Source organism: Drosophila willistoni (assembly GCF_018902025.1).
Source record: "Drosophila willistoni isolate 14030-0811.24 chromosome XL unlocalized genomic scaffold, UCI_dwil_1.1 Seg142, whole genome shotgun sequence".
NCBI lineage: Eukaryota > Metazoa > Arthropoda > Insecta > Diptera > Drosophilidae > Drosophila > Drosophila willistoni.
This window is the reverse complement of record NW_025814053.1, coordinates 2,132,835-2,146,946: the sequence shown is the minus strand read 5'-3', so window position 1 is coordinate 2,146,946 and position 14,112 is coordinate 2,132,835. Positions and strand designations below refer to the sequence as shown.

The 14,112-nt window shown below is 38.5% G+C and overlaps 1 protein-coding gene and 1 long non-coding RNA gene across 6 annotated transcripts in view; one reads left to right on the top strand and one right to left on the bottom strand.

Annotated features, from left to right (window-relative positions):
* Positions 1–14,112, bottom strand: part of LOC6653042 (fasciclin-2) — a 70,739-nt gene that overhangs the window by 43,757 nt on the left and 12,870 nt on the right. The gene's annotated exons all lie outside the window — the stretch shown is intronic.
* Positions 12,163–13,382, top strand: LOC124460579. Its single transcript, XR_006954476.1, has 3 exons — positions 12,163–12,214; positions 12,693–12,763; positions 12,833–13,382. It is a non-coding gene; the product is annotated as an uncharacterized LOC124460579 (long non-coding RNA).

The window sequence follows — 14,112 nt, the reverse complement described above, 5'->3', positions numbered from 1 at the left end:
AGTCCATTTCATTTGCAGTTCCATCATTCCGTTTCATCCGTTTCGAATGAAGGCCATAGAAGGAGTTTACAGCTACAAAAGAGCCGCATGATTATAACTGTAAATGACAACTATGGCAACAATGTGGCCAAAAGGCTGCCTTCAAACAGGCCCAGAGTTGCCACCCCCACATTTAACCACAAAGTGTTGAATATCTCTTGGTGCACTCCTGTGGCTCTATATTTGCTTTATTTTCTTTTTTCCCTTTCCACGATTCTCTTGGTTTGTTGTTCTCCATTTTGTGAGCTCATTTCTTAATTTCCTTGCAGCGTAAATGTTTATTGCATTGCATTGTTGCTGCTGTTGCCGTTCCTGTTATTGTTATTGTCGCCACCGACCACATTGGCAACACTGGCAGTTTTTTTTTTTTCTCTCGCTTTTATGATACTGAAAAGTGGCACAACTACAAAAGTTCAGTGCATTTTAAAGCTGTCATAAATAATTTAATCACTGACTTTGTAAGCGAATGAAACCCATAAACAACATTAAAAACTTTTCTGACTGTTAAATGGGTAAGGTTAGGTTGGGTTAGCTGCTCTCTCTGGTGCGATAGTATCCCTGCTGACACACAAACACACACACACACACATAAAGCGAGAGAGAGAGAGAGAAACAGAAGCGACTCTTAACGGAAAATGGTAAGCGTTGGCAACTCTGTCAGCTTCCGGTTTCCGCTGACAGCGACAGTTTTTCAACTGGCCAACTGAAATGCCAGAGCGTACTAACGTTGAAAATATGTGACACAGTGACTTGTCGAGTGGAGTGGACACCCACCCACACACACACACACACACACACACACACACACACACACACACACACACACACACACACACACACACACACACACACATCTCTAACTCATCTGCTTTTCCCTTCTCATTCGAATCAATGCAACAATTCAAAAATCCTCAATGTAGATGTGGGTCCTACACATTATGATGAAAATGATATGTGCCATGGCATTTGCATTGGACAAAGTTTGTTTGCCAAGTGAAATGTGTGCGGCAATATGAGTGATGTGGACCACTATCAGTGGGCCACCTCATATCATCCAGTCTGAATGTCATTTTGCCTTGATGGGGTCCCTTAGGCAATCGATTATTCCGATATGGCTCATTCATTTCCCCTCCTTTTTTTTTAGAGAAAGGCTCTCGATGTTGATTGATATCTAATTAGCGGATGACATTTCGCTATCCTTTTTACGTTTCTAATTTTAATTTCATTTAAAATTCTCGTTATCTTTTTTTGTGTTTTGCAATCCTTTTACATTCTCTGAATCATCTGTTAGTCAGTCAGTCGCTTGGTGAGTGAAAAAAATAACCTTATGTTGATGCATTTCCATTTTAGCCACGGTTAGCCTTTGGCGTTGGCTATTGTCAAGAGAGGAGGAGCTGGGGAAGGAGTTGGAGTTGGAGTTGAAGCTGAAGATGGAGAAATGTCAAGCGTGCATAAAAATTATGCAGCTTCTTCGTCTCGTTTCTCGTCTTGGCATTCAGAAAGTTGTTTGAGTAGCAGTCAGCATCATCTCTGAGTCAGAGATGACTCTTGTGACATCTTCTTTTCTGTTTCGTTTGCTTTTTTGCCAGCCAACCATCTAAGTCAAGTCAAGCCGAGCCAAGCCAAGCCAAGCCAAGCCAAGTCAAGGAGCGTGCATGTAAGATGTCTATCGTTGCTATGGCATTTTGCAGGTCTCAAATTGTTGCCAGGCTTCCACGGATGGTGGCTAGGGACATGTTTGTTGTTGTGTTGTGCCATTGTTGTTGTGGTTGTGCGCCTGTGGAAATGTCACAATGTTCCAGAAATTGAACAATAACAACAGCCACAAAACAACAGCAGCAGAAGCAGCGACAATTTTTAATGCTGACATGAGCTAAACCATAAGAAACTGGCACGAGGTCAATTTGCGGTTGGCGCTTAATAATTGTGCTGAAAATGGTTAAAAATAGCAACAATTGCAAGTCATTGTAGTAGCTGCTGCAGTTGCTGTTTTAGCTGACTGTGCAATGAGTTTCTATTCGTAGAAGCAAACCAGGTTCAGGTCACGCATATGAAAGAGAACTATGACAAAACTTATAAATTGGGACAAACAAACAAATATAAGTTGTTGTTGGAAGAGGTTTCCGAAAGAATATATCGATATAATTCACAGAATAAGAAATTGTAGCGCTTTATTGAACGACTCAAGATTTGCAAAATTAATTGGATGACTTGTTTCTGTTAATATATGGTCACACTTTTATGGAGTGTTGGTTAACAAGTGACTGAAATTAAGCCTTAGGTTGCATTAACTACCTAACAATAGTTTAAGGATAGTTTTTAGTCACTACGTCGTAGGGCAATTGCAAGTATATTTTTTGATAATTAGATTCCAGTGTTCATATGGTTTCACTTTAATAGAGTGTTGGTTAACAAGTAAATGAAATTCGTAAAGACTTTAAAGCCCTAAATTTCATTAATTTCATTTTGCTACTGGCTGCAAACAAGAATTAAACTTATATTTATTTTGTTCTCGCTTTCTATCTTGGTATCTCTATCTAATTTCCTCTAGTCCATCTAATACCCGGCAACAATTAAACCCAAGTGCAACATCAACAGCCAAACGACCAGGGAGCAACAGTAAGAGCAACAACAACAATGAAATGGAATCAACTCTAATGACAAAATCGAGGGCAATCAGGACATAAAAACCCAAAAAAGAAAGAAAAACACAAAATTGAAGGAGAGGAACACACAAAGAAAAGAAATCCAACCAAAAATCTAACAACACGTTTCGGGTAGGTACTTACAACGCGCTTATGGGTTTTCTTTTCTATTCCTTGCTTTCGTCCTTTTTTGGGGGTTTGATGCGGTCGATGCAACATTGCAATTAAAATGCAATTAAAGTGAAAGTCGAGGGGAGTGAAAGAGCGAGAGAGAGAGAGAGAGACAGAGTTAGAACTCTAGGAGGCGTGTCTGTCAGATACAAATGGTTCTCGTTCGACTTTGATCTTATAACTCAATTGGGTGTGAGGCACCTGTGTGTGTGTGTGTTTCTGGATACTTATGGTCTTTTAATTGACCGACTCAGAACAGGATGCTTTTGCTCTAACTATCAAACTATGAAAATTGAGTTATTAAGCGAGGTTAAGATAGGGAGTGTGCGAGAAGGTCCCCTCTCCCCACCCTTTCTCTCTCTCTTCAAATGCTGTTCATAATCTACTTGGTTCCCATGAAATGCTATCATGATAGATGAGTCTCTGTGTTATGTCTGTCTGTCTGTCTGCCTGAATGTCTGGATTTAATGAAATATTAAACTTTTGGTCGATGTTGGCGGCGCCACACAATATCCGCAATTGGGCTAGAATTTCGACAAATTGATTTCACACTTACACAGATACATATAAATCACAAATACTCGCACATATGTATGTACATACATACTCTAACTAAAGATCCCAAAACAATACGGCGAAATAATGCTGATGTCTGCCATCGGGCATTTTGTCATATCATTAAATATGCATAAACCAGAAGCAGCAGTAGCAGAAGCAGCCGAAGCTGAACCAGAGACAGAGAATCATTATGAAATCTTACCAACTCATGGTTTGTCATAATTTCTGTCTATCTGCCTGCCACTCTCCCACTCTCTTCTCTCTATGTGTATGAGAAAGTTTATATAAATTCTATGCTGTTGAAATATTATTGCCCATAAATATCATTTTCTCATGTGTGTGTGTTTGTGGAGCTGAGAGCGGGGGGAGAGAGCAAAACATTTTGACCGATGTGGCAAATGTCTGTCGAAATGTGCTGCATCTTATCCTCTAGCTTTGAATTTCTTCATCACAATGCGACTCAATGGATGGGATGGAATAGTACACAAGGACTTTGTGCCAAGGAAATGATAGGATAAAACAAAAAGTCTTGGCAACTTTTCATATCGATGATACAACTTTCGAGAAAAATTCGTAAACTTGTGTAAATAAGGTCGCAGAATACCCTTAACTGTCATTAAATTTCTCTTCGTAGTTAAGCTATGCTTTAGTATTTGATTGTCAAAACTAATATAATAGATAAATCAAAATTAAATTTGTATTTTTGACTTACTCTTATTGGCTTATTTAACAGCTGACTACAGATATTAACTGGCATCTTTCATAATGCCATGCATAGTCTCTCATTTAGGTGAGGGTAAATTATAAAATAAAATGCACTTTCGCATAAAATGTTGTTGTCAAAAACTAATAGTGGATACTTTGTTTTAAATTGGTTTTGGCGACACAACTTTTCTTCATATCCCATAAGAAATTGTTTCAACAACTATTTAAAAAGATGAAAGAAAATTGTCTATTTTGTGGAGTTTTGGCAACTTTGTTTATAATTTGTTTATAAGAATCTTGGCAAAAATTGTATATAGATTGCCAGCGTAGCCAATGGACAAACACTCAAAATTGGATGAAACAATAGGGACAAACAAATAAGCAAAATTGTTGAAAACAATTCCGTTGGCTAAACAATGCAATTTATGTGTCAATTTTAGACAAGTCTCTTACACACACAAACACACACATGCTCTGAACGGATACGGGAGAGGAAATGGTGGGGTATAAATACATACATATATCAACATCCTCATCACGATCATATCGAAACGGAAAGCAAAGGCAAACAAAGCCATGGATATTCGTTTAGCTCTTTGCCTCCTTCCTCCCCTTCCGACCCCTTTTGGACAATTGGGAAGCAGCGGCAGCCGCAGCCACAGGTCATTCAGATTTTTGCAATCAACAGTCCGAACCGGGCCAGAGCCATCGACAGTTTTAATAACTTTGCATGCTGGGATGATGATGATGATAATGATGATTATGATGATGACCATGATGAAGATGTTGATGGAGAGATGATGATTTTAAGTTGCTGAGACGGTTTATTTGGACAGACGATGACAAGGCTGGAACTGTTTGATTTTTATGAGGCCAAACTGTTTGTTGTTCTATTTATACCCTGTAGTTTTGAAGTTTGTAAAGGATGATATGTAGGTGCACTCACAAAGTAACTTAAATTCGAAATCCCATCAATTCTTTGTATAGTCATCTTCTTGTAACTTGTGCTAATATTGCCATATGACAAAACATTCTAGCTCTACCCAAAGAACATAATATTCAGTCTGTCTTATCAATATGAAAGACACCTTTGACCGTTTTCTCTCGCTAGAGAGATACTCTCTTGTGTATCATACATGTATTTACAGTGATGGTCACCATGCGACTTATTAGAACAGTTTTCTTTTACTAAGTTGTTGGTTATTTGGTTATATGGACAATACGTAAATATGGCCATCTCAGCTTTCGACATGTTTTCTACAGGTTTTTAAACGGTTTTTCTGAAAGATAAGATCTAGCAAAACTAAACAAAATTTGCTTACCACGTATTTTTAGTCCGATTTGAGAACAATCATATTTTTTTTTTCATTAAAATCGAATACAAATTTGTAGTTTTCAACGCCTCCTTAATGAGCTGCCTACCTGGTTACATGGTATTTCCCAGTCGAACTCAATTGATTTTCTCGTTTTCATATTCCCATTGAAATTTCTTTTCGGTTTGTGTGTGTTTACAAATCAATTTGACTAATATAGTTGATTGGTTTTTCGTTTTTTTCCTTTATGTGTTTGCTTAGTTTTTCTCTCTCTATATTGTTTGTTTATTTTTTTTTCTAAATAGAATTTTTTTTCAAAGCATCTGGTAAGACTGTGTTTTGTATTGCATTTGGCTAAAATTTTGTTGGCGCCCAAATGGCATTCTGATGCACTGTGTCAATCTGAAGTAGTTTGTTGGTGCAGCAAATCAATTGGCACATCGTTAAAAACAACAAGCGAATGCAGTTTTTTGCATTTAATTTTGGTTCTGATTGTGTTTCGGTTTCTTTATAGGCATTTAGTATGCCAGAAAGTACAAAAACAAAATAAAATCACAAAGATTTGATATTATTGCTAAATTGCCACTGGCCAATGGGAGTGTGTTGTTAGGACATATGAAGTATTTGAAATTGGTGATCTATAGAAATGAATAGTACAAAAACAAAGAGTATCTAGAAGGCGGTGTTACAAAGTTAGTGTATTGAATGCTTTTTTGGCGTTTGCATTTTCCCCGCTCGAAATGCACCTCGAAAGTGCTTTTTTCTTTAGCAATTATTCACAAACACACACACGCACACACACCCACACTAGGGTAAACTTTTTGAAGCGTATAGTTCGAATAGTCGTCCTCATCCGCCCTAGCAACTTCTCTATCCCCTCATCCCGCTTAGAATAGTTTGTGTTGTGCAAATTTTGTGAAATCCGTTTGGTTGCGTCCGAAGTATTTAGATATTTGGCTAGCACAAATCGCAGTTTTTCTTCTTTTTTTTTGTTAGTTCTCTGCTCACTTTCAGATGAATTGGCGAATCGTTTTTTGAGGTTTATGATGCTTGTGCAAATAGAGGAAGTTTCCCCTAAAGTGTTCTTAAAGGCTTTTCACAGAAGTGAAAATGGGGGAATGGCAGCTTTAAAAATTATAAGAAACTTGGGAACGTTTTCAATTTGATTTTAATTACTAAACCGAATGTTAAAGAGAACAACAAGCATAACCTTTTTGAAGATCTAAATTGAGGATTCAAATTCCTCAAGCAAAGCTGAAGCTGAAGGGAGTTTAAGAAACAACATAATAATTTGTTTGTATGTACGCGACGTATTTTTGGTCATAGCCCCATCGACTGATTCTGCTGACCCAGAAATCCATTCATGAGTCGCAGCAGCTGCTCTGCCATCTTCTTTCCATTCCCCCAACTATGTATATAGATGTTAAAAATATCTTTGCAGATGCGTAGATACAAGTTCCGAGAGATACTTGTACATATTTTGGTTTTCGTTTTTATTTTGGCGACACATTTCGTGGGATATTTTTAGGCAACCGATAAAAATTTCATAAAAATCAATTCCAGAATGAGGCGAAATGAGAAATTGAGAGAGAGAGAGGGAGGCAAAAAAAAGAGAGACAGGGAGAAAGAGAAAGGAGCCGTGTATCCCCTAAAAAAAACACTTTGAAGTGTAGCGAGTTGTGAATAAACCAACAGTCTATCCCACCCCACCCCACTGCAGCCCCTCTCCCTGCTACAGCCACAAACGCACAAATTTTCATTCATGTCTAAATCTGTTTCGGTAATGTTTTTGTTGTAGGTGCATAAACAAAACTATAAAATGCTCTCTAGCTGGAAACAGGCGCCACATGAACCTGAACATACAAAGTCAGAGGGGAAAGGCGGAAAAATGCTTTTCTTTCCTCTTTCTTTTTTACTTGGAGAGAGGGTAGACGCTTGGGGAAGCTTCATCCAACAAACTTCCAATCCTGTGGGTTAGTATTTGACCCGAATTCATTTTCTAAAAGATTGGGCAACCATTTGGAATAGAATAGGATAGTGAAGAAAGAACCGACCGACCGACCGACCGACCGACGGAGCGAATGAAAGAAACTTGTGAATGGAAATCAGGAATGGGTTAGCTTATGCCATGGAATGGCCCGTTCTCGCCTGACCTGGTCTAGATTGCTTCGTTCGCATCGTTGTTGTTATGCTAGATTGAATTCATTTCATTTTGGGGCTAATTAAGTTTAGTTCATGTCAACAAACAAACAAACAACCAACCAAACAGGTAAATGCTGTTTGGCATCAGTTAAGCATTTAATAAATGTTTATTAATTCGTAAATGACAATGGCTTTCGGCGGTTTTTTGGGATTTGAATGGGGAATTAAATGTGGAAATTAAATAGTTTTCATCTGACTGAATTCGATTTCCTTTTCATGTTCCATGGTTAAGCCGAGTAATTATGTGTTAAGTTCAATTCTGTAATGCTAATTGATGTGAATCACTTGATAGTTAGTTCAATGGAAATTGGTTATCAAACAATAACAATAATTGCTCATTTCAATGGTATGACGAATCTATTTGTCGTTGGCTACTATGTAAATTGTATTCATATATGGATATGGCTTTCTTGTCTCCAATATGTATGTGTGTTTTTGTCATCAATTGACCTTTGACACCAATAACACAGAGACAGAGAGAGAGAGAGACATGTTTCCTAATATATTCAATGTCAATGCAGCTGTTTAGTTTGACAAAAAACAAGCCATCGACACAGACAATTGTTGCTACTCCTCCGGCCCCTCCTGTCTCCTGCTCCTCTATAGCCCCTCATGTATGTATGTTTATGTAAATGCTCGAGGGGAAGACATTGACTCCGACTCCTACACACAAACATACATACCCACAAGAGGAGGGAGAGACACGCGTGTCAAATTTGATTGCCTCTTTCTGCATGTTCACACCTCAAACAACACACACACACACACACACACACACACACACATACACCTCAGGAAAAAGGATGCCACTTCCCAGCTTTGATGAGAGTCCTCCATTTGGTATGTAGGTATGTAAATTTATGCCTATGCGTGTGTGTGTGTGTGTCTCTTTCTGAGCCTTTGCTGTCTTCTACATATATTAAAATTTATGGCCTGCAATTAGTGGGAGGAACGTTAGATGGGACTCAAAGACATGGGGCTACCGGGACATGGTGACAATGTTGGCTTGGGGAGGATGTGGGGGGTGTGGGAGATTGGATGTTTGTCACATTGCATTGTCACCTCCTAATGACTTGCCGGCATTTGAACATAAACAGACCATAAAAATATCCAACAATCGTGTCGATTACCATTCATTTTGAAGGACTCGAATCGAATATTCAAGACATTTCGCTGTCGAGTGATTTAAGGTGCGAACATTCTTCAAATTTGATGAATGACACTTACCTAGAACGATATAGAGCAGAACATATGGAAGAAATTAGTCAAGAATTCTATATATATAGGTAAATAGACTAAAGCTAAGCCAAAAAAAGTTGATATATTATTAGCATCAAGTCCAACTAAACAATTAACTTGATTCGTTCATTTTTTTTTAAGAGATGTTTTCTTAGAAAGTTTGCTTAATCTTTAGTAATGCAAAACTGGTTCCATTAACTTACCAACATACGCTTGATAAGTTTCACTTGCCTTTGCCTCAATTAATTTTAGTTGGAACACAAAAACAAAGACAAAATATTTGAATGTTATGTAGCTATTGGAATTGGAATTGTGGCATCTCTTTGGCTTTAGAAATTTACTCCACAAATGCTGAAATGTTTATTTCAATTATTTGGGTTTAGTTAATTGAGGCTCCAGTCAACCAAACTAGGCACACACATGCCAACCAAAATAATTTAGTTAAATTATTTCCCACAGTCGACAAGCACAAAGCCAAGCTGACTTTTTCCCCCCCTCCACCCACTTTGATATATTGTGGCAAGTGGCTTTGTCTTTGTCCACAGAAGCTTAGAGAAACCGAAAGGGAAACCGAAATTGTTACCGAAACTGAAACCCAGTCCCAACCACTTAAGTCGTTGCAGTTGCCGTTGTCGTAGTCGTTGTCGGCAAAGGGCCAATCCCTCCCTAGTGGGGAATGAGTTTTTCGGGTTGCAATAAATTTCCCAAGCAGTTTATAAAAATAGAAGTACTTCGAGTGGTGCAGCAGCATCCCATGCATATAAAGGCTAGAGTATGCTGTTCCCTAGACGACAACAAAACGCTTAAATAAACCCATAATGAGAAGGCATAGGGGAAACAAAAACAACAAGAACAACAAAAAGAAAAAAAAATGCAACTTATAGATGCAATTAGTGTTAAAAATAGCAAAGAGAAGGGAGAATAGGTGGCACTTATTAGCTATATTTAGCACAAAGGAGCTATAAAGGTTTTTCTCCTGTCGTTGTTGTTGTTGTTGTTGTTATCTACTGCAAGTTGGCAAATCACTATATAAGATGTATAATTTGATTTGATTAAACTTTGTTTACTTAAACCATCTGCAACTAATCAGTTTCCGACAATTACAAGATTTATTCAGTAGAATTTTTTTTGGTAATGGAAAAACCCGAAATCTAAATATTTCAAGTCGAGCAAAACATATTTTTCCAATTAGAAATGACAGGGAGCGGCTGTCAGTCACAGAACCCCGAGACCCAGAGACCAAAGACCGAAAGAGACCACAACCACCCCTACCCTCACCTCGTCACCAATAGCAATTCTGAACCATAGGCACTTTAGCTTTACGCCTGTCTAAATACAGCTGTGAGCTTTCCCTAGGATAAATGGAAGCACAAGGCACAAGGACATTAAATGCAATCAAATGAAATGAAAATGTTAACTATTCTGTTTACATAATATGTCAATTAATGTTGAACATTGCGAGAAAAAGAGACAAATGAATAGAGAGTGGAGAGAGAGAAAGAGGGAAGCAAGCGAAAGAGAAGAGGAGGTGGAGAATAAATTGGGCATAACAATTTATGTTTTGCCATCACCCGCTGCTTTTTAGAGATTCAATCTTGGCATAGTTTTAATGGCGCTACGCCTAAACAACATTATCGATTCCAGGCGGGGGGTTGCTTGACGACATGCTTTCACTACTCAAAAGGGGTGGGATAGAGTGAGAGAGAGGGATGTTTACTAGATACAAAAATAAGAAAATATTAATTTGATTTTTGCAGCCGCATAAATCAGAGAGCCAGCCAAGAAATATATATGTACATATATTGCATGGCCGGGAAATGTCATACGACTTTCCTAGAGCCAAGACCAGCTTAGAGATGACACTGTGAGTCGTGAGTGGAGAGTCGTCTCAAATCTGCAATCTTTGCTATTGTCCATCGCTGACCTGACCTTTTAATGTGCCCTTTCTGGAGTCGATCTTCTAGATGAGTCATCAGTGTGTAGTTTTGTCCATCTCTAAGTGTACTTGGCATCTAGCTTTTGGTCTCAATTCAAAATCTATCTGACTTGTAATGCTCCATATCTAGCCTTCGGTTGGTTTTATGTCTTTGTCTTTTTGGTCTTAGCACTTTGCCAAATTGCGAATCTGATTTATGGCAAAAGGCATTTCCATTTCTGGCAGCATTGTTAACACTTCATTTAAGATGAAATATCCCATAGATCAGCTAGCCAGTTCGGTCTTTCGCTGTCTCGTTCTCCCCTCCATGCATTTCAATTAGCATTAATCTCTAAGTTTCTCTGCTGCCACTGCGGTGGTTGGTGGTTGGCGGTTCGGCGTCTCCCCAACCCTCTTGCCAACACATTAAGTACGGGATCTAAAAAACTAAAGTCTCTTTGCCACATTAAGCACATTTGTTGTCATTTTTTCACTTTCTTAGTGCTTTCTCTCTCGCTCTCTCTCTCCCGAAGTCTCATAATTATTGTTTACAATTCAATTTTTTCGGATTACCACAAAGATAAAGTCGTCGTCACATGACAGGGTAAAATGTTTGTCTGGCTTAGAGATGGGTCTGTTTAGATATGAAAAGATTTCGGATTGTCTACGTTGCATTGTATTTTAGTTTGCTATTAAGATTGTTATTTTGTAAATTTGATAAAAATTAGGAATAACTATATTGAAATCGGTTTTCTGATAACGAAATATAAGCTCACATAGAATAGAATTGAGTTATCTTTGCTACATCAATATGATGATGGATACGCCCTTTAGAAAGGGTATCTAGTTGTGTTTTGTTCTGTTCATTAGTTCAGCTTAGTTAGCCCCTCCCCTCATCAAAAAAAGAACTTAACTATCTACAATGGATTGCATGAACATTTTTATAGCCTTGTTTTTAACTTCCTGTCAGAGAGAACGCACAAAAAAAACATTAAATGAGCAAACTTTTTTCTCTGAACTTCCTGTGGGAGATCAAATCACCTGTTCTCTCTACTCGTACATACCTACCATGTGTAGGTAAACGTTTATTTTTCATTTTTTTTCCCCAATATTTCGTCATTATCGATGAATACAGTTTTACGCATCGCTAAACCCATATCAGGGGACAGGCAGATGGAGACAGAGGCGGAGACCGGAGTCAGAAACACCTGTTGTTGTCGGTTGAGTCCATCAGAAACAGCCGAACTTTGCACGCTTCGTTTGGCTGCATTAAACTGAGAAATTGAATTAAGAAAATAATACCAAAAAAAAAAAAGAGAAGCAAAAAATACAAAGCTCCAAAAAAAAAAAAGTGAAATGTAGTAGAAAAAAGTCGAAGGAAACAACAAACAACACAAATGCTTTTATGATTCATTGAGTGCCAAATGGTAAGAGAGCAGCCATACAACTTCCGCACAAAGTACAACAAAAAATACAAAAAATAAATAAAAAATTGTATTGAGGCAGCCGCGAGGCGTTTTGTCTTTCTCATTTTTCCTCTTGGTAAAGAAGAGACACACAGAGAGAGAGAGATGGAGGAGGACTTCAACTTCAAATGTTTGTTGTGTTTTTTGTGTTGACAAATTGCGGCGGGAAAAGAAAAACCTAAGTGCCCTGTGAAAGAAATGCTGGGTATACGGGGTGCGGGATGATGGGGTCTGGCACTGGGGACAAAGGAAGTCATTAGGCAGCCTCTTGACGGTGCACAAGAAGAAGAAAAAGAAGTCAAGAGGTTGTCAAAATGAAAGTTCCTAGCCAAATTAATTTAATTTACAGTTTGCCATTTTTTTTTTTTGGCAGCTACGATAGAAACAAAGTTCTATTTTCCAGTAATTTCCTTCGTCTCCTTCTTCTTCTTTAATGCAGTACATCATTTCATCGTTTGGGAATACCCTTAATAAGTCCTACGGCTAATTGGTTAGTCGATAACCGAAAAAGTAACGACCAGAGTACACGCTTCCCTCAATTCTCGAATTGAATAATTAATAAATCAAAAAATTTATTAGGCCGCAACACGCGCACGCGCACGTCCGTTTACTAGAGGGTTAGATGGACGGACGGATGGACGGATGGATGGATGGATGGGGACTCTGCAAATGGTTGCATCGACATCATCAACATTTTCCGCCTATTTGTTTGCAACAAACAAAATTAAAACAATCATAAAAATAAAAGTGAGATGGAAACAACAAGCACAGGGAACAGGAATGAACGAAGAAGGGCCACTCCTTTTTGGTCATCAGCCAAGCGACCAGCGGACCAACGGACGAACGAACCAACCCTCCGACAAATGATTCAATGGAAGCCGTTAAAACGACACGCGTCAGAAATCAAATGTCAAAAACCTAGAGCCAAGTATTGATGGGGGCCAGCGAGATCCCTCATCCGCATCCCTAGACGCCTTTTGTAGCCAATTGCTTGGCGCACACTTTAGCAATTTTCGATACATTTCCCTCGATTTGTGTGTGTGTGTGCGTGCGTGTTTGGGTAGTATAGGCATTGTGCATTAACAATTACTTTTATTCGTTTGTCATGGAACATTGTTAGAGCTGAATTAATAAAACTAAATTAAAGATATCCGATTATGAAATATTCTCCAACAAGCCTAGCCTAGACTAATTATTTTGCAGTGGGAATGATTCCTTTTCGAAAGAATTCATCTAGTTGAGAATACAGAGAGGGAAAAGTTGAAGGTAAGGGGAAACTCACAAGCTGTAATCAAATCCTTAAGAACATTCAAAAGATACAAAATTTTGCACAAAAACCGCCGTCAGTCGAGAAGCAAGCAGGCAGGGAAAAAAAAATTAAACTGAATCAGCAAAATTTAATCATCTTACCCATTGTCAGTGACTGTCTCCCATTTACGGTTTGCTGCAAAGAGCTTAAAAACATAAAACCCAACAACAACAACAACAATGGTGATGATGATGACGAAAATGATGAGGAATTCAGAAGAACAATCTTTGCTAACCATAAGTTACCTCTCTCGTCCAGCACCGCGAACGCAAGAACGAAAGAATCTCAGGCATCTGAAAATGTAAATGAAATTTCACTTTTGTGCCAGCATTTGAATGAATTCAACAGCTACAGGTACCGAGGTACCAACAAGAGTTAAGGAGGAAGTGGAGTCAAACCATTAATCTTTGGCACTGGCCATCCTGAGGGCAAACCCTTGAGTTGGCTGCCGCCCGCAGCATATCATCATGGCGAGCTGACTCAGTTTATCCCACCAAAAATGCATGTTGAGGGTTATTAATGGGTTAAGCTAATTATTGACAGTGATGGG